Source organism: Epinephelus lanceolatus, chromosome 13, assembly GCF_041903045.1.
Source record: "Epinephelus lanceolatus isolate andai-2023 chromosome 13, ASM4190304v1, whole genome shotgun sequence".
Taxonomy (NCBI): Eukaryota; Metazoa; Chordata; class Actinopteri; order Perciformes; family Serranidae; genus Epinephelus; species Epinephelus lanceolatus.
The window spans coordinates 4676349-4702112 of NC_135746.1; the positions used below are offsets into that span (position 1 = coordinate 4676349).

The following is a 25764-nucleotide window of genomic DNA, read 5'->3' on the forward strand; positions in this document are numbered from 1 at the left end:
ACATTACTTCTTCTCTTATAGATAAACTGACTACATTTAATTGCTTCATCTGACATTTCCCTCACTGTCCTCCTCAAACTCTGTCCCCGCACTCCGAGCTCCCCCAGGAGCGAGACAGCTGATCTTGCTATGAATCCCCTACACCCCACTTCCACTGGACAAATCCTAGTCTTCCATCCTCGCTGCTCAGCTTCTGCTCCTAAGTCTGCATATCTAAGCTTTTTCCTTTCATAGGCTTCTTCCACTGAGTCTTCCCAAGGAACTGTCAGCTCAATGAAATAAACTATCTGTTGACTCACTGACCACAACACTAAGTCAGGACTCTGCCTGGTACAAGCTATTTCCTGGGGAACAACAAGCTTTCCCCCTAAATCTACTTGCATTTCCCAATCACAAGCACCTTCTAGGCGGCCACACCCTTGCTTCTTCACTAACTTTCTGTGTTTCTCTCCCTCACGGACAAACTGAATTACTAAACTCCTATCCTTAACACCTTCTGAATTTACCTGTCTTCGTTTCCCTTCGATGCCTGCAGCTAAACTTTTTAACACCTGGTTATGTCGCCATGTATATCGGCCTTGTGACAAGCTAACTTTACAGCCTGACAAAATATGCTTTAAGGTTGCGGTACGTGAACACAATGGGCATGATGGGTCCTCATTTACCCACAGTATATGGGAGGCTGATATGCCTGATATCAGGCAACCACATGACTGTAAATATATACCAATTTAAATATGATTTCAATTTTATGTCTTCTCTTGCTTTTAAGGGCATTTTGGAAACCCAAACACACGCATGGAATATTGCTTTCCAACAATGCATGCTAACAATGTTATCCTGGAAACATTTCCCACTCTGTCATTTCCATTGTTTGGTAATTCACACAGGCTCTCTGTGTATTACTTCCTGTATGGCCATTTCCTGGAGGCTGTGTCCTCCCCAGAGGAACCATCTGTATACCTATCCAAATCACATCAACACCCACAATAAAGAAAGTAGTACAAAGGATATAAATATACCATGTTAAACATTAAGGCTAAATGCTAATGGGACATTGATGATTACTTGGACTATGCATAATAATAACAATAATAATAATAATAATAATAATAATAATAATAATAATAATAATAATAATAATGATAATAATAATAATAATAATAATATAAACATATGCTGTTTCAGTTTCCTTGGAGTGTACTGTGTATTTCTGAGGTAAAAAGCATTTCCTAGCAACCAACTGCCTCCTTGTGTGAAACAGAAATTGGTCCAGTGGGCTCATATTAGGCTTTCTTTGTGGGTTTGAAAAGTGTGTAATGATCTAACAATGCTGTAAACTGAAATAACAGCGCCTCTCTGCTGCTGTGAATCACTAATATGAAGGGCAGCAAGACATCTCATTACTGTGTACACAAGGAATATATAATGTTTTGGAGAGCAGACTTTCACAGAAAATTATTCATTTCAGGAGGGACTTCAATACAGAAAAGAAAAATCAATTAGTAATCAAAAGCTGATTTAAAGAGTCAATATTTCTGCAACAGGTAATCTCCCTGTGATTGACTAAATATTGACCCTGCTCCATCCATTTTCATTTTGGAGTCATCTGCCTTTATCTATCTATCCATCTATCTCTCTTCCTCTCTGTCCTCTCCTCTCTTCTACATGTGGATGGGCCTCTCCCACAGTGGCAGCTTATGTGGATCAAATATTCTACATGTCAAGTGGCCTCATGGCGAGAGCTGTTCACAGGCCTCTTTAGCCAGGGGAGAGGATCCGAGGGTATGCTCTACACCAAAAAAGGGAAGCCGTGTCTCATACAGGGACCAGTATTTATGTTCTGATGAGTGTTTTGGTGAGAATCCAGAAGAAGACACAAATAGACAGCTACAGTAAATAGATAACAGATGGATAAGTACACAAAAAAAGTTAAAATTTAAATACAAAAATGTACGTGACAAGTAACCAATAAAATAAATTAAATTAAACAAACCAAAATAAAACAAGATAAAATAAAATTAAATAAATGAGGAAACTCAACAAAAACAGACAGAAACATGAGCTGAAAGCTCCATGACTGACTCTGCTGGCTGGATCCCCTCAGGCAGGTGTTTAGCCTGAGGGCCCTCACAGCAAAGGCACAAGGCCTCTGAAGTCAGTCTGAACTGTGGGACAGCTGGCGTCTTTCAAGAAATAATAAAAAACTGAACTAAATTCTTCGACATACAGCAGCCTATGTAGCACTTAAACACGATTCATGGCTCTCAGAGCCAGGTGGCTCAATTTTGGACAGTGCAGACTAGAGATTTGATAGGGCCCTGAAAATCAAGCCCAAACCTACATAAATCCACATACTTTCTGTCCAAACCTGGCCAAAGCCACAGCAGCAGTTTCGGGCCGAAGATCAATTCCAAACCCAAATTTAAACCTTGAATTTTTAAATACTAAAACATGTATTACAAGCTAAGAACCGACATGTTTCCTCGCACCACTTCTCCTGCTTCTCTTCCTTCTGTTACTCAAAGAGTATGTCGTTAGCTCTGTGTCTCATGCATGACAGGTTTGGCAGAGAGTGCTGCACCCTTTTGTGCAACTTTGTCTTTGAGCATGTGCAGCGTTCGACAGAGATGCAGCATGCGGATGATGATCTCTGCTCTCTGATGCATTTTACAAACACCTCTCCCCATGGGGAAGCAAAGGCAAACACTGTCAACCAAGTCGCCTTGCAGCCCCAGTGCAATGCAACTCTTGCCATTTATGCACAAGAACTGCCAGTTTTATGCATCTCCTTGTGCAGTGCAGAGTTTGTGTATGGTATGTGAGCTAATGACCCCCTAATTCTAATGTTTGGCGGTTTAAACTGAATTCTAAATCTCAACATTGTCATTGGTTTAAATGGGCTGATGGTAACACAATCCATAGATAACCCATCACATTTCACAGACTATAAGGTCTGCATTAAGAAAAAAAAAAGATAAAAGACAAAACACTGGGAAATTGGCGCAAACCCAACCTCATTCAAGCCTGAGGAAATTTTGAGAAATTACAGGTCGACCTGGCCTGAACCCAGTGGATCAGGTTGGGCCCATTGGGTTCGTGCAGAGAGTCAAAGCTCAAATGCAGACGAGCCTGTCTAAATCTTTTTGATTAAAGTGGAAATAGTTTTTTGCTTTCACTTATCATTATGAAGTAAATGTTGATTGCATAAAGTAATGGTTGTAGAATAATGACGCCATCAGTGCTCCCTGTCATTATGGGATTCTTTCTGCCACAGGGTACGATCTCCCGGGAAACTGAAAGCTCAATTTACGGCACAAAAGAAGAAGTGCGTCAACCATTGTTTTGCCCTGTAGCTATCTGTAGCAATCCCCAATTACCAAAGAGTATCAATGTAAGGTCTTTGCAGTCACCATCCCCAGTAGCAGAACACCAGAAGTAACTCTTAACATCACCAGACAAAAGAAAAACAGCCCTGTTGCGAGACTCGGAGGAAAACAGAAAGCAATCTGGTTGTCTTTGCAACAGCAGCACCAGCACAGTTTCTATTGTAAGACAAGCGAAAAAAAAAATAGTTAACAACCTGTCAAAGCTAACAGTTCTATTCAAAGTAACAAGGTTTTGGTTATCCTCCATCCTCCATCCATCAAAACAAGACTGAACTAATCTAGCAAGCATCTCTGAGATGTTGCCCAGTGGAAATATGGGTATGAGTTATATTACACAATTACTGTCAAGTCTATTGGTTGATTTTTAAAGTCGGAGTAAAGTAAAATCTCAGATTTACGTCTAAACACATTATACATGTTAGAAAACACTTGGTGAAAATGTGAAAAGACTGGGAACTACATAGTACTCGCAAATGCCAGAGTGATGCCATCAAGCGTGCACGTGTTCCAGAGTGCCTATTTTTCAGGGCACGATGTCTGTGCTGCCAGTATAGGCCACAACATAAACAGCGTTCAACTTTGGGAACACAGAAGCCTGCACCGCATATCATGTGACAAGATACGACCAATCACAGCCGACAGATATCTTTCTCTTCTTCTGTAAATATCAGTCTGTGAATATGAAAAAGAAGTTGATCATTTCAGTGCAGAGCTGCCAGAGCTTTACATCTGTCCCACACACAACAGGCTTACACTCAAACAGCGCCTGGTAGAACATCACCTCTGCATTCATGATTTCAGGTAAATAGGCTATGATACGCTGCTTTTTGAGGTTGCCTACTAGTAACCTCAGACGCAATCTGCCTCCACGCTTTTGGAGGCTGGCACAGAAAAGGCACAAAAGTAGCACCCAGCGCCTAACCTCACGTTATCCAGGCGGTTATAGACGTGGCATTTGTACACCCTCTTAAACTGTTTTTCACCATTTCTGTGTCCAGGATCTTTTTGGGCGGGGCTAAGAACCTGCTCAATGCCGCAATGGGGCAACTCTTAACATAAGCCCCGCCCCCACATTATATAAAAACTAGAGCTGCTGAGTTTTGTTGTTGCTTGAAAAAAAATTACCAATCTGTTGCAGACTGAGAAGAACTGCGTTGACTTTCAGGCAGGTCGGTGTCCTCTGGCTCTGAATCTGATTCTGGCTCAAACATGTTCAGCCTTACAAGTCCAAAGAAGCTGCTCGATGTAGCATCCGTTGTAGTGCTACACTTAAAAGAGGCTACAGCTTTCCCACAGGTGTCACATTCAGCAGACACACCCCCAGCGTCTCTGAGCAGAGGATACTGCCTACTTTCCATGACTCTGAAACGAAAGTTTATAAACTTGGCAACTTTTTTAATCGTTAACATTTGGCTGAGTTCTTAATACCAAATTTTCTGTGGTGTGACAGACTCGTTTCGCATATTTATTTGTGCATTACCTGTACTCAAAAAATCAGGCTTGGTCATTTTTAACACAGCAAACAACAGCACAAAAACAAAACCAGGGAAAGTCCCAGTAAGTACCTGACCAGTTTATGATCCAGTGATGGATACACACCATCAAACAAAGAAAGGTTGTACTTTGCTACCTGATTGCCTCTCTCCTTCTCCCCTATCTGTGTGTTTAGTATGTGTGTATTCAGAGCGTGCTATTCGGAGTAACATCCAGCGGTGCAGTAATAAGACCTTTGATTAGGGCGACAGGTAAGAGGCTGGTAATCTCACCCCTGCCTGCCAGATTTAAATGGTGTAAACAGTGGCAGCTCCACCATCATCACTCAACCAGTGACAGCTCTACGGGGGGAACACACAGGACTGCTGATTAAAAGGACAGCGCTGCTAAAACAGCCAAACACACACACTCACACAGGTATCACACGATGGGATATGGCAGGGGAAGTGACATTATCAATGTCACCTGGAATAGCCTGAACTAAAAATAACACACGCATTCCGGAAAAAGAAAAGAGTGACGTAAGTTGTAATATTGCAATCTAAAAATAAATACATCCTCCTGTGATGTATAAAAGTAAATAACCACAATGGCTGGAAAGGTGACAGCCACGGAAATGTCACTTATAAGACAGCTTAGTCGTGAGTGGGTGGATCAAGAGCTAAAAGCATATGTCCCCGCCTCAGGAAATCGACCCAACCTGTAGCCTGACATGCAAGTCTCAGTGGGGCTCACTGTCGGCTGTTTCGCTGCCATGAACAACACCTGTCAGGTTATTGAGAGGATAACTCTCATGCCGTCCCTGATGTCGGCTATCTTCCTCTTTTTTATTGCTCTTTTGAGAGTCACCATGAAGCGGACAGCAGTTCTCTGACCGGAGGAGCGCCTTGAGAAAATCCCGCCTCCTGTTTACCATGCAGCTGTGTCCCATAGGGCAGTGGGGTCAGTAAGAGGGGTCAGTGTTGGGTCAGCAGATTGGAAAGTACTGATTCTGTGTCCAGAAGCAGTGAGATCTAAAAACAGGGAGGTTGATGCCAATACTATATCTTTTATTCTGTCAGACTGAAATCAAGACAAACAGGAATACTAACAAATGATTAAACTGCATGAATGAAATTGACCTTTGTGAAGTAAAATTTATTGCTATATATGACAGAGTTAAATGAGAGTTAGAGTATGCTAACTCTGTCCAAAAGTGACAAAATCTGCCATCTCAAAAGCTCACTAACTGACAAATCCCATCTTTATTGTTTAATCCACACACAAACCAAAGTTTAAAATAGACATGTTGTGGTCATATGTATAGAGTGCTGCAGGATTGAGTCCTAAAACCCTGAAATTAGTTCGCATTTTAGCACTTCCAGTTCCCTCGTCTTGAAGTCAGCGGGTTTTTGAATGGGTTTTTGGTTAGATGCCTGAAATAGGGTAAGTGGTTAACACAAGGGTAGGGCTGCCCCTTGATAGTCTGAGATTTGAATCATCAGTTGGAGGCCCCTCAGTCGACTGAGATTGCTTCAAGGTGAGCAGTTGTTTTTTGTTTGTTTTTATGCCAGTCAGTGTGCTGTGCAGTGTAATTCTAAGGACGTTTTGGTGCCCAGATTTTGCTGAGAAGTGAGCGCTCCTGACTTTCAGGATACTCTTTGGTACAGGCTGCAGCGGACACAATGCAGCGGCCCAGAGGAGGAGAGACTCTGCACTGTGAGGCTTGAAAATAAAACTAGCTTCTCTACTCGTGTCAATCATGTTTGCACACTGAATCTGAAACTTTCGTCCATCATTAAAATTTTCGGAAAAGGTTCGATTTTCTGTGTTTTTCGCCTCCATCAGAGCCTTTAGAGACGTTTGACCAAGAATCAGTGAAGAAAATGTGGCGGTGGGACACAGCCAGGACAAGACAAAGGAATGGGGCGCACAGAATCATTTCATAACTCAGATAGCTCAAGTTTAACAGGTCAGATAGTAATATTGAGGTGGATGATGATGAAGAGGAAGAGGATGTGGACGACAGCTCCGCCCCTTCATGCAGCTGCCATGAAAGACAGGAAGAAAGTGGTGACAGGTTTCTGTGCATAACAATTTTTTTTGGATGACAGATTAAGAAAAAACGCATCTGGAAAAAAAACGACTAGTGTCGGAAAACAATTGTACTGTTGCACATTTCCGAACTGTCATTAGCGCAGTTAGCTTGTTTACTGAATTAGTAGAATACAACTGCACGCTGATCATCCTGCTGAACCCATTCAAACTTTAAAACTCTACATGGAAATAAAAACCCGAATTGAACAGCCAAATCTGATTCGACTGACATAATTCTGAATCGGGTACAGCCAAACACAAGCTGAAGAGATTTTCACTTTTTGTTTGAAGACATTAAATGCATCAGTAAATACCCCAGTCATGAATTTTGAAGCTTTTACCTATCTCAAAAAGAGCAGTTGCTAACAAGTAGCTAAACGAGAGCACAGAGTTTGACGGGGACATTCAACACCACATATGGAAACTCATCTATCTACTAGTCCACCTTCACAGCCTTGTTTTTAATACTTGTGTGCTTGCAGATTGTCCTAACTCCAACTTTATCAGTTTAGACCTGGGGTGTCAAACATACGGCCCAGGGGCCAGAACCGGCCTGCCAAAGGGTCCGATCCAACCCACTAGATGACTTTGCAAACCTTATGTTGATGCACATGCGGAGGCTGAGAGGTTTCAGGAGCGGTTTAAACAGTGAGAAGACTATTTCTGTGATCATATTCAAAGATATTGAACATTGTGAAACTGTCAACCAGTAGCTTCAGTACAGAAGAATCTGTATCGGACATTATCTTAAAACCCATGAGGCCTGTGACCTAAAAGGAGCTTGACACCCCTGGGCTAGACAGTAGTATCTTCCAAATGCAGTAAAGTTGGAATCTTAGTGGTGGGGAGGTTGAAGTCATGCGACTGTGGTGTAGTTCGTTTATAGCCTAACATTTGAAAACATGATGAAAACATCATAAAAGTGGTGTTCACTTGTGAAGATCATCTTGCTTAAAGGCGCTGTATGTAAGAATGTGGCCAAAACGGTTACTGCACTCAAATTCAAAATACTGCCGCGAGTCGTGTTCACCCCCCCTCCCCTACAGATTCGAGGTTGCTGGACAGCGGCACGCTGGAGACTGATTTGTTTGCCCACGGGCGGCTGACATGGCAGGGCCACGTCACTGCGTCCTTGATCTTCAGTTTTCCAGCGGACCGTTCGTGCAAGTCCGGCTTCTCTGCTGCTAACGCTGCTGCCGGGATACAGCTGAGGAGGAGCCGGCTGCTAATGCTATGTACTGGGACACTGCTAATGCTGCTTGCCGTGCTGCTGTAGCTCAGTCGTAACTGTAACTGATGCTGAGACTCTACTGACTGCGTGACTGGTAGACAGCGGTGGGTGGCTCAACAGGCCAAAACACAAATTCAAAACATAAACATGATTTGCAGACCGTAAAAATGTTTTTTAAATGCGGATATTCTGGCTGTACTATTGTTGTCGGTGAGATCAGTATGTTATATGAACATTATTCCTTAGTCTCTGTGACATATTAGGAGGATTTTACGACTATTTGCTTTAGATTTCTTACATATAGCTCCTTTAACAAAATGTGCAAGTGTTATAAACCTTTGTTTGCCACACAGCTTATTTCCTGCAATAATCCATTTAGAAAATCCTGTTGGCTTTCTGTCGAGGTAACCAGGGTGAGGATAACTTCCGAGTCGGCCTACAGATAAACATCATCCCTGCAGCACTCTAATTGTCTTGTCATCACTGTGAGGTAACTAGTCATGCAACTTTAGGTCAGAAAGTGAAAAAGGGGATTTCCCAAAATGTAAAACTTTTAAAACCTAAAAATTCTCCAGAAGAGTTTTAAAATGTTCTGTGAGATCTATTATGTCCTCAGCTCCTCTCTGATGTGGTTAGTGTTATCAGCTCCATTTCCATTCCAAATTTGTTTACTTGGCATGACATGAGAGAAATAAATAAATATACCGCGGGCCACTGCTTTTGTACAAATATTACATAATCTGCAGCTGCAGCTGGTCCTATTATCTGCTGTGAACTGCTGACATTTATGAAAGCTCTTAAAATGTTGAAACATTGAGCTGTATATCGGATATTCTAAATCAACATAAGAAACTGTGAACTTATCCTAAATAAATCATAGATTCAGGCGTGGAGTTCCCTCAGGGGTTTGTTTTTTTAATTCATTATCATAATAATTATATTTTCTGTATCATTTTACCATCTGGAATGTGCCTGGTGAAGAAAGAGACTTTTAAATATGTATGAATTTTATTGTTTTTTTTACAATGTCCAATTTGATTTTAGCATAAAATATGTGATTTATTTTTTCACGTAAAAATACATAAGGGACGACAAACCAGCCAAAAGACCAGCCCTGGTTTAAGAGGATTCACTGACTTGAATTAACGCTCTTTCTTACGGTGCTCTGAGTAGAATGTGGGTGAAATTGAATTGGGAGGTAAAGACAAAAGGAGAGGCGTCCTGAGAGAAGCAGAGAACGATGGAGGAGGAGAGAAAGGCAGTCAGACTAAAAGAGAGAGATGCACACGAACCAAAACATCTCGCATACACTTTGACTTTTCAATTTTTTTTTCTTTTCTCTGCGATGCTGTCAGGAGCCAGCTCCCCGAGGGCCAAAGAGAGAGGCAGCCAGAGAGAATAAAACCCAGGCAGAGAGAAAAGGTGAGAGGGAAAGTCTTTCTACTTAGTGAGTCAGAGAGAGAACACAGAGAGAGAACATCACTCTCTTTGCCTGGGAGGATGACGGACGACTGTCTTTAAGAAGGACAAAATAAGGCCACACACACTGGGAGAGCACTCCTCCCCCTCAAACAATGAGCTGGCTAATTAGTGGATTACGTTAGCAGTGATGGAGTCCAGGATGGAGTCTGTTACAGGAACATGTTCTTTACTACCAGTGATAGTAAACCAGTCAACCTCAGCTCATTATACAGCATGATTTGTGCATGTACTGTATGACATGAACCACTGTGTAGATGAAACACTGCAGGGCTTCACTTTACTTTAGTCCTTTTGAGACACATCTCTCTGTTTAAGTAATGCTGTTTTGGCTTATAAATTTAAGTCTTAAGTTGTTACATCAATATCCCATTGTGACTCTACTCAAACATGACAATATCATTACAGATGGAGCCGTAATTCCCACATGATACCTGGCATCTGGTACATGAGAGGGAGTGTGGCCCTGCTAGAAAACAACGGTGAGCTGGACAATTATTGATACAGAATAAAGAAAATTGTTTTCTGTTTTCCAGGGCTGGCATGAATGTTAGACTATTCTGATTTTCATTCGTTGGGGTGATATTCAATTTCCAATTTTGGGATAAGGATATAGATTTTTTTTTGTTTTGAGAAGTGACAACAAAGGAATTATGAATCTCACTATCTCTATTTATTCATCCATTTCTTTACTATTTAAATGGGTAAATCTTTTTTTTTTGTAGAGCTGTGCGCAGCAAAGGCTATTGATTTGCAGCCCCTCCTGCCCAACCCCACCTCCCTGCCGCCTGCGACAGTGGTCACGGTCCAAAAGTGGGTCGCGGGTCCATTCTGAATGGACCGCAAGTGACTCGCAAACATGTCTTGTTTGTTAAAAGCTCACTTTAATTTGAAGTACAGTGAATTTCTGGCACAGAGCTTTTATTTTGAAGTGCTGTTTCCTGCTGTGGAGTCCACTGGATTGACTAACTGACAGCTACTTGACAGAAACAGCAAACTAACTCGACTACATGGCCAAACCCAAGTATGACACTGATTGTATTACACTGTGTGGACTTGAAACGAATGCCTAAGGAGAAATCTGGACCCTGTTGCTTGGCCAGTTGGACACCATTTACCCAGGAGCCTACTGCTGTAGGAGTGTGAGACCTGCACAGTTGGTGAGAGTCCACCCGCCCAGTAAAAGGGCTAACTACCTGACCGTTATTACGTTCAAGATTCTTAATTGTCAAATGAACAACAATTATGTGAGTAGTTGTTGCTCCTGAAAAACTATGATCACAGGCTCCTTTCAACAATGCAATCTAAGTATAAAACTAGTAATAATAAATATAAGGATACAAAGTAGTGTAAGTTATAATAAAGGATAAAATGTGACAATAAAATATGGAGTAAGTGACATAAATCAGTTGCGGCATGAATGACAGGAATGTATATCAAATGTATATGCTTATCAAGACAGTCAACATGTATATACAGAGATGCAAACAATTTATCTTAATAAGTTTAACCATCTTGTCGAGCTGTTTCCGTGTTTCAGTGTGAGTTTGTTGGGACAATTTAATGGCTCTGTGTCGGACGTTAGCTGCTGCTACCGTGTTAGCTCGTGCTAATCAGACAGATGTTACACTGCCCGTTTGACCGGCTCTGGAGACGGTCTTTCAACGCTGCGTCTAACCTGTCTAACAGAAACAGTCAATCTTGTAAATATAAACATCCAATCAAATTCTTCAGAGCTCGTATGCTGTGTCTGTACTTCTGTTTCACATGCTAATGCTGCTTTTTTCATGAAATCGAACCCAGTTTTTGCTTATAATGTTTGGCTAATTTTTTTCAGCATAGCCATACACTGTATTTACATTCAGTTATTACCTCTATACATTATATGAGCTTTCATTGTAGGTGGCGGAGTCCGCCATTCCTGACCTGGATTTAATTAATTGCCTACCTACACACGAGAAATTCACAGAAAATGAGGCATGTAAGCAGCTCTTCTGTAATATTTCTGACACAAAGAGTGTCTGCTGCTCCTTGAACTCTGGTTCCTCTGCTATTAAAGTTGCTGTTACCACAGCAACAACAGGTGCTGCCAAATCAACCAGGACTGTAATTCTAAGGATTAGTTTGCTGTGTTTTGCTGAATATTCACACTGTGAGTTTAAAAAAAAGACTAAAATACACTTTTTAATAGGTCGATATGACATGAGACCTGACCTCATCAGATAGCCGTCGTGACTTTTGCAGAGGAGTAACATTAAAACCTGAAAGTGACATATAAAATTGCAAATTAATTTACATAATAAAGTGCATGTCTGTGGGCTTTTTATTCAAGGTCGTAGGTAAAAAAAGAACTACAAAAAAATCTTTTACTGCATTACATAATGTTACTTCTCACTGATGATTGAAACTCACATCAGAGTGAGATCTCTGTGTAAAAATGGCTATTTTGAGCCAAGAAAGACACATTTTATCGTGAAATGATCAACCACCTATTGTGAAACAACAACAGCTACTGTGTTTGGTGAGTGGTCACATTATACCTCTCATTCAGCCAACTTTCACTGCTTTCTAAAACACTGAATGGGGTTTTTACCAGGGCTGCCCCCTAATACTTGACCAAACGTTAGTCGACCAGAAAGCTCATTAGTCAGCAAAAAAAAAAAAAAAAAAAAAAAAAAAAAAAACTCTATTAGGAGTTACGCCTTGTCAAAATAAATCAAAACCTTAATTTGAAAGGACAGACACAGGAAGTGTCCACGCTCAGCAGTCAGACAGGAGTCAGGTTAATTTCCAGGGCTGGTACCTGCGGTTATTGTCATGTGGCACAGTGTTAACAGTGATACTGATACTATTCTTTCTCACACCTTCAACTCAAACCACCAAAATATATTATGTAATAATTAAATTAATATCGTAAACATGCAGGCGTCTAGTCAACTAATGGCCCTAAATGATGACTATTGGTCGACTAGGAAAATTCAGCAGCCCTAGTTTTCACTGAGTAATTGCCTTCAAGATTAAGAAAATCCAGCTTGGAAAAGTTGTATATATAATGTGTGATTTATACAGTAAATATAACTTCCTGTTTTCCCTGATGTGGGATAATTGTCAAAGTGTCACTTGGTATCATTTAGCAGAAAAAAATGTCCCACAGCATTTGCCAGAGTAAGATTTACTACCCTCCTCTTATGATGTGCTTTGACTGTGACACTTTTATAAACTTTACATTACTTCCACAGTTTGTTATGATAGCCATCTAATGGATTCATGTGCTAAGCCCTGAGGTTTGTTTAAATGACATACGAGAAGTGTCTGATAAAAAATGGCCGGGGGCCTTTGACAAATATCTGGCCCTGGTCGGAAATCCATGTGAGGGAACTGTTTGTCTTTTATACTGAGTGTTTATACCCAGCCCAAAATGTGTTTGTTTCCCTCAGTCCCGGAGTTCAAGGAGCATTTTTTTGTTTTATACGAGTTGTAAACTCCTCAGAACGCCCTCACAAAAGACTCCATTACAATCAACTTTGTCTTTCAATACATAAGACATAAATTAGACCCATATTAAATACTTCATGGTGTTCCACTCGGGGATATCTGCATAAAACCAGGCATTCCCCCGCAGCAGTTAGATTATGCAAGTCAATAACAAAATAGAGACAATTGTGCCGTACTCTGTATTCTGCATTTCAACTTAGCTGAGCTGGATAAGTGATAAGCTCAGCAGCTAAATGTTACATAATTGCTTGGACTTGTTATCTGGTACAGTAGTGGGCTGATTAAAGATGCTCCTCTGGCACTTATTGTACACATACACACACAGACACATGCACACACACACCTCTCTCTCTCCTCGCCCAGACGGAGAAGAGCAGTGCTGTTAAAAAAAAAAAAAAAAAGGGAGGAAGAAGCAACATTCCTGCTGTTTATCTAGTCATCTGATCTGGCCAGCGAGTCATGTGTTGGAGCAGTGTTAGAGGCTCGGCAGCATGCTTTAGGCTAACACTAGCCTAATGTATTCTGCTAGGTTTTCAGTTATTATTCCCTCTCGCTGCTCTCTGTCTAAATGTGAATAAGCTGCGTCCCCTCTGAAACACACAAATGCTGCAGTTATTTTTAGAAAATGAGACGACTAAAGAGGTTACGTGAGACCTCTTTGCATTTGTAGCTTACTGGTTTTATGCTGCTGTGAAAATACTTATATATGTAGCCAGTGGTGCACCCAAGAGAGGTCCGGGGGGGGCATAGCCACCCTGATACAATTGCTGGCCCCTTCACTGGTAAAACTAGTTGGAGGCCGATGTTTCTGTCTTTAAAGGCCCTGACACACCAAGCTTACAATAAGCTGTTGGTCAAAGTTGGGCCTCAGTGTCGCCTTACTTTTTGCACTCTGTCCCACACTGTAGGCCCTGGTTGGCTTTTGTTGGCTTTTTTCTGCCAATTCAGCATGCTGAAATCAGTGTTGGTGAATAAAATCACTGATTGGCAGTTCAACTCTGTGCATAAGAGGAAAAAAGGAAGTGAGGAAAGTAAACAAACTGCTAAAGTCATAAGGGAGTGAGACAGAAATAAACTTGTAAGGCAAGATTTTTTTTTAATAGGGATGTTTCCTGATAGCTGCATTGTTGTTCACTGGTCGAAGATAAATATGCTTTGTTCTTTTAACATCAGCTAGTGTTGTTAATGTGCTAATTGGCTAACTAGCCTCTTGAATCCATCCTGTCTTCCAGTTTCCCTTTTTTAATGACGAATACAGACAATCACCGCCTGCTGCAAATAGGGTTTAAAAGGTACGACATTTTCCAAGTACAATAACTGTATCAGAAAATATTACAGTTTCACTTTTTCACAGTAATTCAGAATTTATATTATCATAAGTCAGATTGACCCTTAAAGGAACAAAAACTAAAGGGTTGTTTGAACAAACTTTATACTACTATAACTGAAAAGTTTTTTTTTTTTAAATGGAAGTATGAGTAAGAAGTAGTAAAATATAAAGTCTCTCTTTTGAAAATAACTACAATAAAGGTGAAATTCTCTGTACAGCTGCATTTTTATTCAATATCATAGACAACCTAATGTACACAGTATGGTAAGTGTCAATTTTCATATCATGGTATACCTTGAAATTGGTATACCTCCACAGCCTTAGCTGTCTCAAGAATTCGCAGAATGTACTCCCTAGTTGGCTGTTGGTTGTAGTCTTTGCGGTGTGTTCAGTGCAACGTAAGGTGTTGCAACAGTCGGCCTTTGACGCTGCTGGTTTTTTGATGTCAGGTTGGTGTGTCTTGGCCTTAAGAGGCTGTGGCATGCTCGAATTTTAAGCCAGGTATCTGGACAACTAGACAACCTAACGCATCCACTGGTACCAATCATGTTGGAATATAAATAACGCTCCAAATTTAGACTGGACTTTGGTGAGGAAACAACTAGCGGAGCCATTTTCAAAAGGGGTCCTTTGAACTCTCATCTCAAGACATCTGAATAAAGACTTGTTCCACTGGTACCAACAGGTCTCCCCTAAGTTTGAGAAACATGTTTGGGTCCTTACCATCAATGTCCTTTGAACTAAAGTTGTATATCTGTCCTTTTAAGGAGAAGAACGACCAGCCTCTTTGACATGTACAGATACATAACACATTAAAACAGGATTGCTGTGGAACTGAAAATGTTAACTGTGCAAATATTACTCTATGCACATTAGATATTCACATCAACTGTAAAACTTGAAACCAAAGTATATCAGCATGTGATTCCTAAACTCTCCTTAGTGACATAGTTTTCAACTGGCCTATTACTTCAACAGCATACTAGAATTCCTGAGATTCAGTTATGGATTTTGGTTTCGGTGCTACCCCAAGAATTTCAGTGGCCCCATCTGGCCAGCCTCATGAAAAATGTCCCGGGGCACCTCTGTATAACCGAAAACCATTTAGTCATCTCACACCCAGTGCTGATTAAAGCCTTTGTTATAGGAAACCACATCCTGCCCCACGTTGGAAACGGTATCTATGGTGATCAAAGGACAGGTTTGTTTTGGTCCTTTTATGTCACACAGACAAATAAATCAATACATCAATCAATACAAAAGTAGACATAAAAATCAATCAATAGTTAAGTGTCTCTAAAGGTGTCTTAATTACCACCCTCATAATATTGACAGTGTGATAAATGCACTAATTATTTTGCTGACTTCAATGATCCTCATCAGTGTATTGTGAAGCCCTATTCTCTCTATTATTGGGCTGGGTGGGTAATAATAGCTATCCAGGAGAGGATGGTACAAAATCAAGTTTTGCATTCTGGAGCAGAGGTCGACAGTTTAATTGGAAGTGCAAATTGCGTTCACATGTATCCCCATAGTGGATTGAGCCATGGGTAAAGTGAATGTGCACACTGTGAGCGTGCATTTAAAAGAAGAGGGGGTGGAGGAGCAGAGAATCAAAGGGCTGGCTAATAGCTCTCTCTTTCAGTTGCAATGTATTTTTAGAGCCACACGTGTAGAACAGCTACAATTATTATCACTGAAGTGTTGTTTTTACTCCTCGAAGCCACGTTCACACAAACCAGGACGCTCCCGGTGCCTGCTACTGAATCAGCTAAGCTAATGCTGCCAATTTTTTGTTAAGAAACAGTAAATATTGACTCGATGAAGGAAGATCCCATCTGCTGGTGTGAAAGTAAGCAGCGGATCCCTCTCGTTCTGTCTGCTTTGCTTTTCGCTCTCCACCTCTCCCTGTCTCTCTGCTGCTGGCTCAGAGTCTGCAGAGAATACCCCTGTCATTATATTCACCCTCCAGCCACACTTACCCTTGCAGTGAAGACACTCTCTCTCATCATGGATCTGTTTCTTTCTTTAAGCAGCAAACACTGCTCGCATATTAAATCTACAACAACTACACCAGCACGGGCTGAGGCCAGGTTTTGATCATTTGTGTTGCATCTGAAGCCGAGGCTGATGGTAACAGTTGAGTTTATCAGTGCAGAGAGCAGAGGGTGATGGGATTCACTGAGCCTTTTAGGAGTGTCACACAACAGCAGCAAAACTGACCATCCATGATGATGGTGACCTTGCTAGTCTTTTTTTTTTTTTTTTTAAGATATTTTTTGGGCATTTTTCTGCCATTAATGGACAGGACAGTTAAGTGTGAAAGGGGGAGAGAGAGAGGGGATGACATTCAGCAAAGGGCCACAGGCTGGACTCGAACCTGGGCCGCTGCGGCAACAGCCTTGTACATGGGGCGCCTGCTCTACCACTAAGCCACCGACGCCCCACCTTGCTAGTCTTTTTAGGATAAGGTATAACCATGTTCTTCCACTACAAAACATTTAACTAAGCCTACATCAGGTCTACTGAAGTTCTTGTGGCCTAAAGGGATGGTTTGAATCTTTTGAAGTAGGGTCGTATGAGGTACTTATTCATAGTCAGCGTATTACCCACAGCAGATGGTGGTCAGCATGTTTGGAGAAGCAGGCACAAAAGTTAAGAATTGTACTGCTGTGGACGGGGGCAGCAACAAAATGTGTTTTAGCCACTTTAAAAAATCAATATCAGTTTAAGTGCGTGCTAAAGACCCTTTTAGGGCAGACGTCACAAAGACGTCATGTCATTAGCTGGAAGTGCAGCTGCCTCTCCCCCACAGGGCTGTAGGCTCCATAGGAGTGTTAAAATGTGTTTGTCTTGTTGTGTTATTGGGAGCCAGAATAGAAGGAGTCATGGCTCAAAACCAGCCGCCAACGCCTGTCAACAAAAACAAAGACAACTATGGTTAAATGTGATAAGATCAAAGGACTGGACGGAGGCCATCATCAAAAATGCTCACATGTGCAGCGCACACTTCATATAGGTTAGGGAAAAAGTATTTCCTGTTGTAGGGATGAATAAGGTTATGTGTATTAAGGGTTATCATGTCCACCTCATCAGAAACTGGGGAGGGATTAAGAGGAATATTGGATTTCTCTGGAACGCTAACTTTTTAGCACATTAGCTAACGTTAGCTTCCATAGCAAAACAAACAAGTGTGGTCCTCCTTTGTAAGATTGGCTTCCTGTGACATCATCCATCCACTGAGTGAGAGCATACGAGTCGGCCAGTCTGGTCCCGTTGGTCAGTGTTAAGTTTTTCAAGTGAGAGTGAGTGACCTGACATGGTGCGTTCTTAAAAGCCAGTCTGACGCTCTACACTAAAATGAGAAAGAAACTGAGCATTATACTACTGTATGAATTAATGAACGGCTGAGTTTTTCCAAATGATCCACTCACATCATCTTCCTCCATTGTCAAAAAACAAGCCAACAGAACTCGTTAGCGAGCCCTAGCTAATGTCTGTGGAGAATTGTTTTGCCTCCAGCTAAGCCCCTCCCGCGAAAAGACATCATACTGTTTACTTACTGTAAAAGGGTCTATATTGACAATATGTTCACCACTTTACCTTTACGTCAGACATCCCTTTCAGACAGGGAACTGAAACTAACTGATCGAGGCAGCGGTAGACCAGCAACTTCAGTGTTCTCAGAGGTAAAATTACTGTTTTTGTCAATGGAGTCTGGCTTTACAGAGAGCACAGATAAGCTTCATTTTCAGGTCAATTTTTCAGTAGCCTAGTCAATTTTTCTACAATTCTACGGTTTAGCAAAAAATGCATGTTTCGGACATACATAAGCATAAGACCAATCAAGGCAGCAACTCCCATGTTCTGCAAGGTAAAATTACTGTTTCTGTCAAAGGAGTCTGGTGGCTTTGAAGAGATCAAAGCTAATGGCTTCAGTTCACTGTTGGAAAGGGCTGTCTGATGGCAAGGTAAAGTGTTGTCAAGTGTTCTCAATATTGCGTACACTTAAACTGATATTGATTTTTTAAAGTGACTTAAACACATTTTGCTGCTGCTTAGCTTCCATGGCGGTACTCCTGCCTGCTTCTCCAAACTGGGAGCATGCCAACTGCCATCTACTGTAGGCAATACACTGACTATGAATAAGTACCCCTCATGCATCACTTCAAAAAATCCAAACTATCCCTTTAAGTACATATAGACGGTCTATGTTTTTATCACAACTCCTCAGTCCATACTTGAAACTATATTCTTGACAACTGTATTCCACAAAAATTCAATCAGAAATGTTACGATTCAAAACGTTCCTTCACTTTTTATATTACAATCAAACTGCCTCAGCACATTTAGATGAACATGAAACTGTTATGTTGGACCATTTTCTCTACATCTGGATTACATTTAAAGATGCAATTCCTTCTGAAAGTAACACCTCCTCTGCCTGGATGCAGCCTCGACTGACTGTCACATCCATAGTTTCAATAAGTGTCGAGGTCTGACTGAGCGTTTGAGGCTGCCGGATCCGAGCAAACACTCACAGCAAAAACTGATGAAGGTATGTTGACTCTGCTGCTGCTGGTGACACCACTGATAGTGTAGGCACTGTTGATGCATGACTACTGCTGCAGTGCCACTGACTCTAACACTGGATGAACCTGATGTTCCTTATTATTACTTCTGTTTTTTTATATGAAAGAACACTGAGCCTGATGATGCTTTTGCCAATTTACTACAGGGTGCTCTATAACATGAGAACACTGTGACAGGCATTCTTATTGCACAAATGAATTTCTGTCAAACGTAATTTAACTGAGATTGGCCTTGTGTCGCTGATTTGTAGTTACATTATTTTATAACATTTTTACCAGTCCGCATAGTTACTATGTTCAGTACCAGATACGAAACCACCTTAATATGAGCATATGCAGTTTCCCTGTTGCACCAAATACATGTAGAAGTAAAACGAACCATGACCACAAAACTGAGAAACATAGAGTGTGTCTATTGTGAGTCATTTTATCCCTCACTGACTACAAAGAGGGGAACTTTGTTTCCGTCTGACATATCTGCTAACATGCAGCCACATTAGGACAAAACGTAAAAACAGCAAGCGAGTTGTGAATTGGTCAGAGGCCTACAACCACTGGGGCAGATTCATTCAACTAGCAGCCTGCCAATCAGTTCTGCTCACAAATAAATAAAGTTTAAATCATGTGAATAATGGACATATTGCCACAAGAAATCCGTCAAACCAGCAGAGTGCTCCTGTGCAGTAATTGCCTCTGAACCCTGGCAACCCCCAGCAGGTCTGAAAGACGTGTTTTCTTTAAAAACAATCGCCAAAATTACAACATTTATCACAGCCAGGCAGAAACTGTACAAACAGAAACTATGGTGGGATTTTCACATTTCTGACAGTTCTTGAACACATCATATGTTACTAACGCTTCCATGAGGAAACGTTAGCAAATCTAAGCTTGAAATAGTGACATTCCTTTAATGTCACTTTAGACCACATGTCTCGTTTAAAATGTCTCCAACAATAAACTGTTTGCACCAACCAAAACTGTTTAAAAATAAATAAATTCTGCACTCAGTCATGACAAAATTTAGTGAAACCTCAACGTAACTGCAGGCTGTTTACACAGAGCAGAAAGGAGAGGCTGTGAAAATGTAAATAGCAAATGTAAATTGCAATATAGCAAAATAAAAGTGTTTAAAATGTGGTGGCGTGTCGTGTCAATACATCATGAGAATAACAGGGAAGTGTCTGGTCCCTGGGCCCTTTGTCAGCCCCTGATTGGCTGGGCTTGGTCAGGCCCAATGACCTGGTAACGTGGCAAGTCAGGAGAACATAGATTACAGTGATGGCCAAAAATAAGAAAGATGTACTAAAAATATATTAAGGCAAGTATGAAACATTCTACAATGAATTTAAAGGCATAACTACCACTGGATTTTTCTAAAAGAGCCGTTGATATTTCCATTTCTTCCCTCGGCACATATCACTGCACAGTGCACTGGATCTGAATATTAATACATAAATATATCAGCTCCGGTTGTATCAAGGAAGTAGCCACAAAATGACATTTCAAAAGTCAGCTGGGTAATCTCAGCATATTTATCAACTTGAAGACGAAGCAGAGTGTGAAATCTGTCCATGCAGTGTGTGACGCTTCATGTTTTTTGAAAGTCGTTTAAGACATTTAAGTCTCCTTATGTCCTCCATTTTTGTCATGGCACTGACGCTTTGCTCTTTATAGAAACAGCTGCTTGATAATGTTCTTGCAACTTTGAAAAACTTTGCAAGTGGGTCACTTGTAGGATTCAAGCTATTAACAAGACTCATGTCACCCTTCTAAAATAAGTTCCATCATTTTTCTGTTTTTAAAAGAAAAGCAGTTCCCCATGACGGCTGTGGCTCAGAAGGTAGAGCCACTAATCGAAAGATCAACGGTTCGATCCCCAACTTCTTCAGTCCGCATGTTAAAGTGTCCTTGAGCAAGACACTGAATCTTTTGCTCCCAATCGGTGTGTGTTAAAAACTGAGTAGCAGGTGGCACCTTGTATGGTAGCCTTGGCCACCAGCGTATGAACGTGTGTGTGAATGAATCATGACTCATAAGAAGTGCTTTGAGTGGTTGGAAGACTAGAAAGGCGCTATACAGGTGCAGGTCCATTTATAGAGGTATTTTCCTTTTCTTTGGGCGTATGTCTTTGCTTGATGGGCGGCTCCACCGTTTATTTATTTAGATATTTTTGAGGTTCTCATTTCATTGTGTAGCTTCCCAGCTCCTTATGTATTAAATGCCTGAAATTCAAATTTTGGTTGAAGCATGGACGTTATAGCATCAGAATGGTATTTCCCTAGCCCCACTGAAAAAAAATTTCCCACGTGATCTGATTTAGGTTACTACAAGATGACATTGCTCCATATAAAACCCATGTACTACTGTGAACACCACGTTAGTTTGCCTCTGAAGTCATACAATAACACAAACAAACTAAATGATCTAGGATGCAGTAGGACAGCAACTCCTGTGTGGTGTAGGGCAAAAATATTGTTTCTGTCAATGGAGTCTGGTGGCTTTGAAAAGAGCAGCATAAAGGCTTCACTTCCCTGTCAGATAGGGCGTCTGACGGCAAGGTAAAGCAATAAAAATAATCTAAATACAGCGTACATGTAAACTGATGTTGATTTTTTTAGGTGGGCCTTTTTTGGCGTGGCTAAAATACCTTTCTGCTGCTGCCCCCGACCACAGCCACCAGACTCCTTTGACAGAAACAGTAATTTTACCATGCAGATCACAAGGAGTTACTGGTCTGCTTCTCTTAACTGGAAGCGTGCCATTTGCCAACTTCTGTAGGTAATACACTGACTACGGGTCTATAAATGTGTTTATATAGTATAAATGCAGTTTTATATTGAATCTCTATGTGTCTTCACCTGGTTAAATAAAGGTTTAATAATATCATAAAAGCACCATCTTCCACCTCATCAATGCTGTAAGCTACACCACTTCCTTTTGCTAGGTTGCGTGGGAGTTTCCATTTGCATAACATGAAAAAGAGCGCAGATGGACCCGCCCTTTAAATACCAACAGGGAACTTGCAATGAAGCAAATATAATTTGGGATAATGAAAATGTACAGTATACCTCTGTCCTCTATAAAACTGAAGCTTAAAGCATCTGAAAATTAATCAGGCCCAGCCAACAGACAGCCTGCATGCTACACATTACATTATTAATACAGATTACATCATCAATACAGAGCATATTATAGACAGCAATCACCTCTGAGGCCCATTACGGTTTCTAGCTTGGCATGAGGGAGCGTACAGCAGCAGCAGCAGCAGCAGCAGCCACGCAACCTGCTTATCAATGAGTGATGCCTGGCTGTGGATCGGAGAGCGCCGCACATCAGTCTTGTATGAAAGATGCAGAGAAAAATTGAGCCTCTTGCTTTCATCATTCAGCACAAATTCAATAAAATGTCAGTCGCTGCCAGCTCTCAATGCAACTCGTTTGCAATGTTGAAGACTTTGAAGGAAAAACGCATCTGTATTCAGTGCTGAGGCCTCAACAGCAGCGTGGTGAAATAAGTCAGATGGATATCTGAGCTAAACGCTGGATGGCAAACAAAAGTGTATCATTCCTGATAGTTGTTGTTTCTGAGTTTCTTCTGCTGTTTCCCCTTGTTTTTTGTGCATCCAGAACACATTACACTTCCTGATTACATAACTTGTCAGGTGCAGGCAGGATGAAGCCATATGTTCCATTATGCATACACTTTAATCAATTGCTTTAATGCAGGCTAAGTTATTAATATGCAATCATGAACCAGATGCCCTAGAAAGAGGCATTCACTTTGACAAGGTAGCCTGTGTGTTACACTAAAGTCTGGGAACTGAGCCTTTCATCAGCTGCTACCAGATGGTATTAGCATTGCTAGACAGAGCCTAACTGGGCCTGCATAAAAATAACCCAAGAAAAAGTCTTGTGTGTTGCCGCAGTGACCACGGGCAGTGAACAACCCCAAAACTCACCAGTTCAGCATCAATAACGTTCAGTGGGAGAAGCTCATGTCTTGGCCTGCAGAGACAAAAAAGGACATACGATAAGATGGGGAGAGAATTTCATAAATCAGAGAGGCCTGAATCTGGACTTATTTGGCTGAGATCTAAAACCCTCATATACAGTAGGAAGGGCCAGAGCTGGGACGAACGACATGGGGAGACGAGCGCATACCACATCCCGCTACTCCCCTGCCAAAGAAAACATGAAGTAAATCACAATATCGACAAACTAACAGCTTCACAACGGCCTCCGCTTGTCAGACTTTAACAATGAGGGGCAGACACGTCGAGGGCTGTGATTCAACATGTTTTCCAACATACTACCGAAACACTAGGCCTGTCAGTTGGCGTGCCAGGCGGCTTGTCTGTTGGCCTATCAATCCATCTGTCTGCACTTCCTCACACTCATAGATCTCTCTCTGTGAGGCCCTCAAACATCCGTGAGGATGACTGACAGCCTTGTCGAGGCTGCTGTGAGAAGAAACGGCGCTGTGATAAAAACCTGATAACCCCATCAAAACAAAGAGATAGAGCTGGAAACAGCCAAGCTAATCAGGACCAGATCCTCCTAATTATGAGAAGAAGCAGTGGAAAATAAATAAGGGAGGAAACGAGCAAGGGTGCACGCCAGCCATCAAAAAAGAAACAAGCAAGCAAGATGTGCTGTAAACTGGCAGGCGGAGGGATGGATTCCAACAAAGTCCCCCTAGAATAAACCTCTAACCTTCAAGCGATTCAATATGATGCTGGCAAGCGTGCTGCAGTGAAAACATACAAACAGACACTTCATTGCAGCTTGAACCAAACCCTACAGCTACTTCCAGGCTCACCATAGAAATACAAGCATCCCAGAAGATAACACAGGGCAATGTGTGCCTTCGACACAGATCATAGCCTAATAAACGTGTATCTATAGCTGCAGCACAGTCGCATTTGTAAACCATGAATCTGTAATAAATGACAGGCTTGAGACTCTGAGATGATGTTTTACTTTCCTCTGTCTCCATTACTTGCTGTCATTTAATCAAATAATCGAAATCCAGTTTTGTTGTCCACCTCTCAGTGACTCAAAGAAAAGATATTGTTATTCTGTGCGGCTGAATGCACAGAGATATTGAAAAACATGCTGCAGTTTACCTTCAGTCCATCCAATTCTGAAGAGTTAATTAAAACGCACTCTCACCGCCTGCACTGCACAGAGTACACTTACATGTTATACACTTCAAGCCAGACACGCTTGAGTGATTCACACAGAGCAAAACAGCAGCCAGGCCCACTGTGTGGGTACACCTACCAGACGGGGACTGTTTGAGCAAAATATTTAATTATTGAGGCTCTATGGGTTTCAAAGTTAGCCAGTCAGCGCTAATAAAATCTACAAATTACAAAAAAAATACAGAATATCAGCGACATCAAACACAACTTCTTTACAACATGTAACGTGGTGGTGGGTATGAGATGTGTTAAAATTACCGTGACACTTTAAATAAGCGCCCAGTCCCTTCTACTCGCCTGGTGTGGCTACACATTTTATCAAATAAAGGCCTGTCTCAATTACACGCCTGGTCTGGTTGCCAAGTAGTTTGTTTTGTTATAGAAGTTCTCTGGACGTATAAAACCGGGTTGTTGGCTACCTCAAATTATGCCTAATTTTTAAACAAGTAATGTTCATACTGGTTTAAATAAACCATGTGATTGTATTTCCTGATCTTTGTTGAGCAACAGTTTTGTGTAACAGGAAATTAAGGCCTGTCCCAAATACAGGCCTGTTGATTTAAGTGATTTGAACAAATATTAGCCCAGGCTATTAATTAAAGTTTTGCGATATGTACTGGGAACACAAAAAAAGCCAATGCAAAGTCTATTACGAGAGGTTTCGGCATCAAATGTGCCATTTACGTGGTTAATGTTGTGAAGTTTGGTTAGGTTTTCAGAAAGAAAAAACGTAGCTAGGTCTTGAAAACAAAAAAAATCTTGGTTAAGTTTAGAAAAAGATTGTGGTCTTGGTTAAAATAGTTACGTATGGACATAAACTTAGTGACGTAGCATAGTTACATAAAGTACCCATGCAAAGTACTACTTCACGTAGTTACTACAGATGTCAATATTTAACTATTAATTGGTTAACTTCCAAAAATATTTTTGACCCGTTATGCATGTTGGTCTTTAGGTTAATTTTACTACTCTACAGTCTACTGCATTGCACATCAACCAGGTCTGGTGGGAGCCAGTTAGCTTGCAGTTAATTACCACCAGTAACATCATCTCAACCTAACAGTGTTGCTATGGAAACATTGTGCCCACCCACCAGTATCCCCCCAGGTCGCCTAGGTGAGTAAGCAGCCCAGTTTGTAGCACTGTTGTTAGCTCTGTTAGCACCGTTAGCAGTGTCAACACGGCTCGTGGTGCCAACAGAGTTAGCAATGCTAACAGGGTTTTTTGGCTCAAAGTTACTCTGCTTGCTCAATGGGGCAACCTGGAGGGAGACCAGAGGATGGCAGCCATGTTCACCCAGCAACGCCGTCCCACTAACAGGAGGGTGTTACAAGCGGTAACGTAATCTCTGAATGAGCAGTGCTGCTAGCTAGCCCCCCCCCCCCCCCAACCCTGTGCAATGGAGAGCAGCCATGGCTAACCTTAGCTAACCAGTGGAGACCAGAAGGCAGGGAATGCATGCTGTTTCTACATGT

The 25764-nt window shown here is 41.4% G+C and overlaps 1 protein-coding gene across 3 annotated transcripts in view; it reads right to left on the reverse strand.

Annotated features, from left to right (window-relative positions):
• Positions 1 to 25764, reverse strand: part of plcb4b (phospholipase C, beta 4b) — a 147987-nt gene that overhangs the window by 117054 nt on the left and 5169 nt on the right. For 2 of the 3 annotated variants that reach the window (XM_033649149.2, XM_033649148.2), the window contains exon 2: positions 23045 to 23090. The exons of the other annotated variant lie outside the window; for it this stretch is intronic. The gene's annotated coding sequence lies outside the window, so the exon portion shown is untranslated. The remainder of the gene's footprint in view (positions 1 to 23044; positions 23091 to 25764) is intronic. 3 annotated transcript variants of the gene reach the window in all.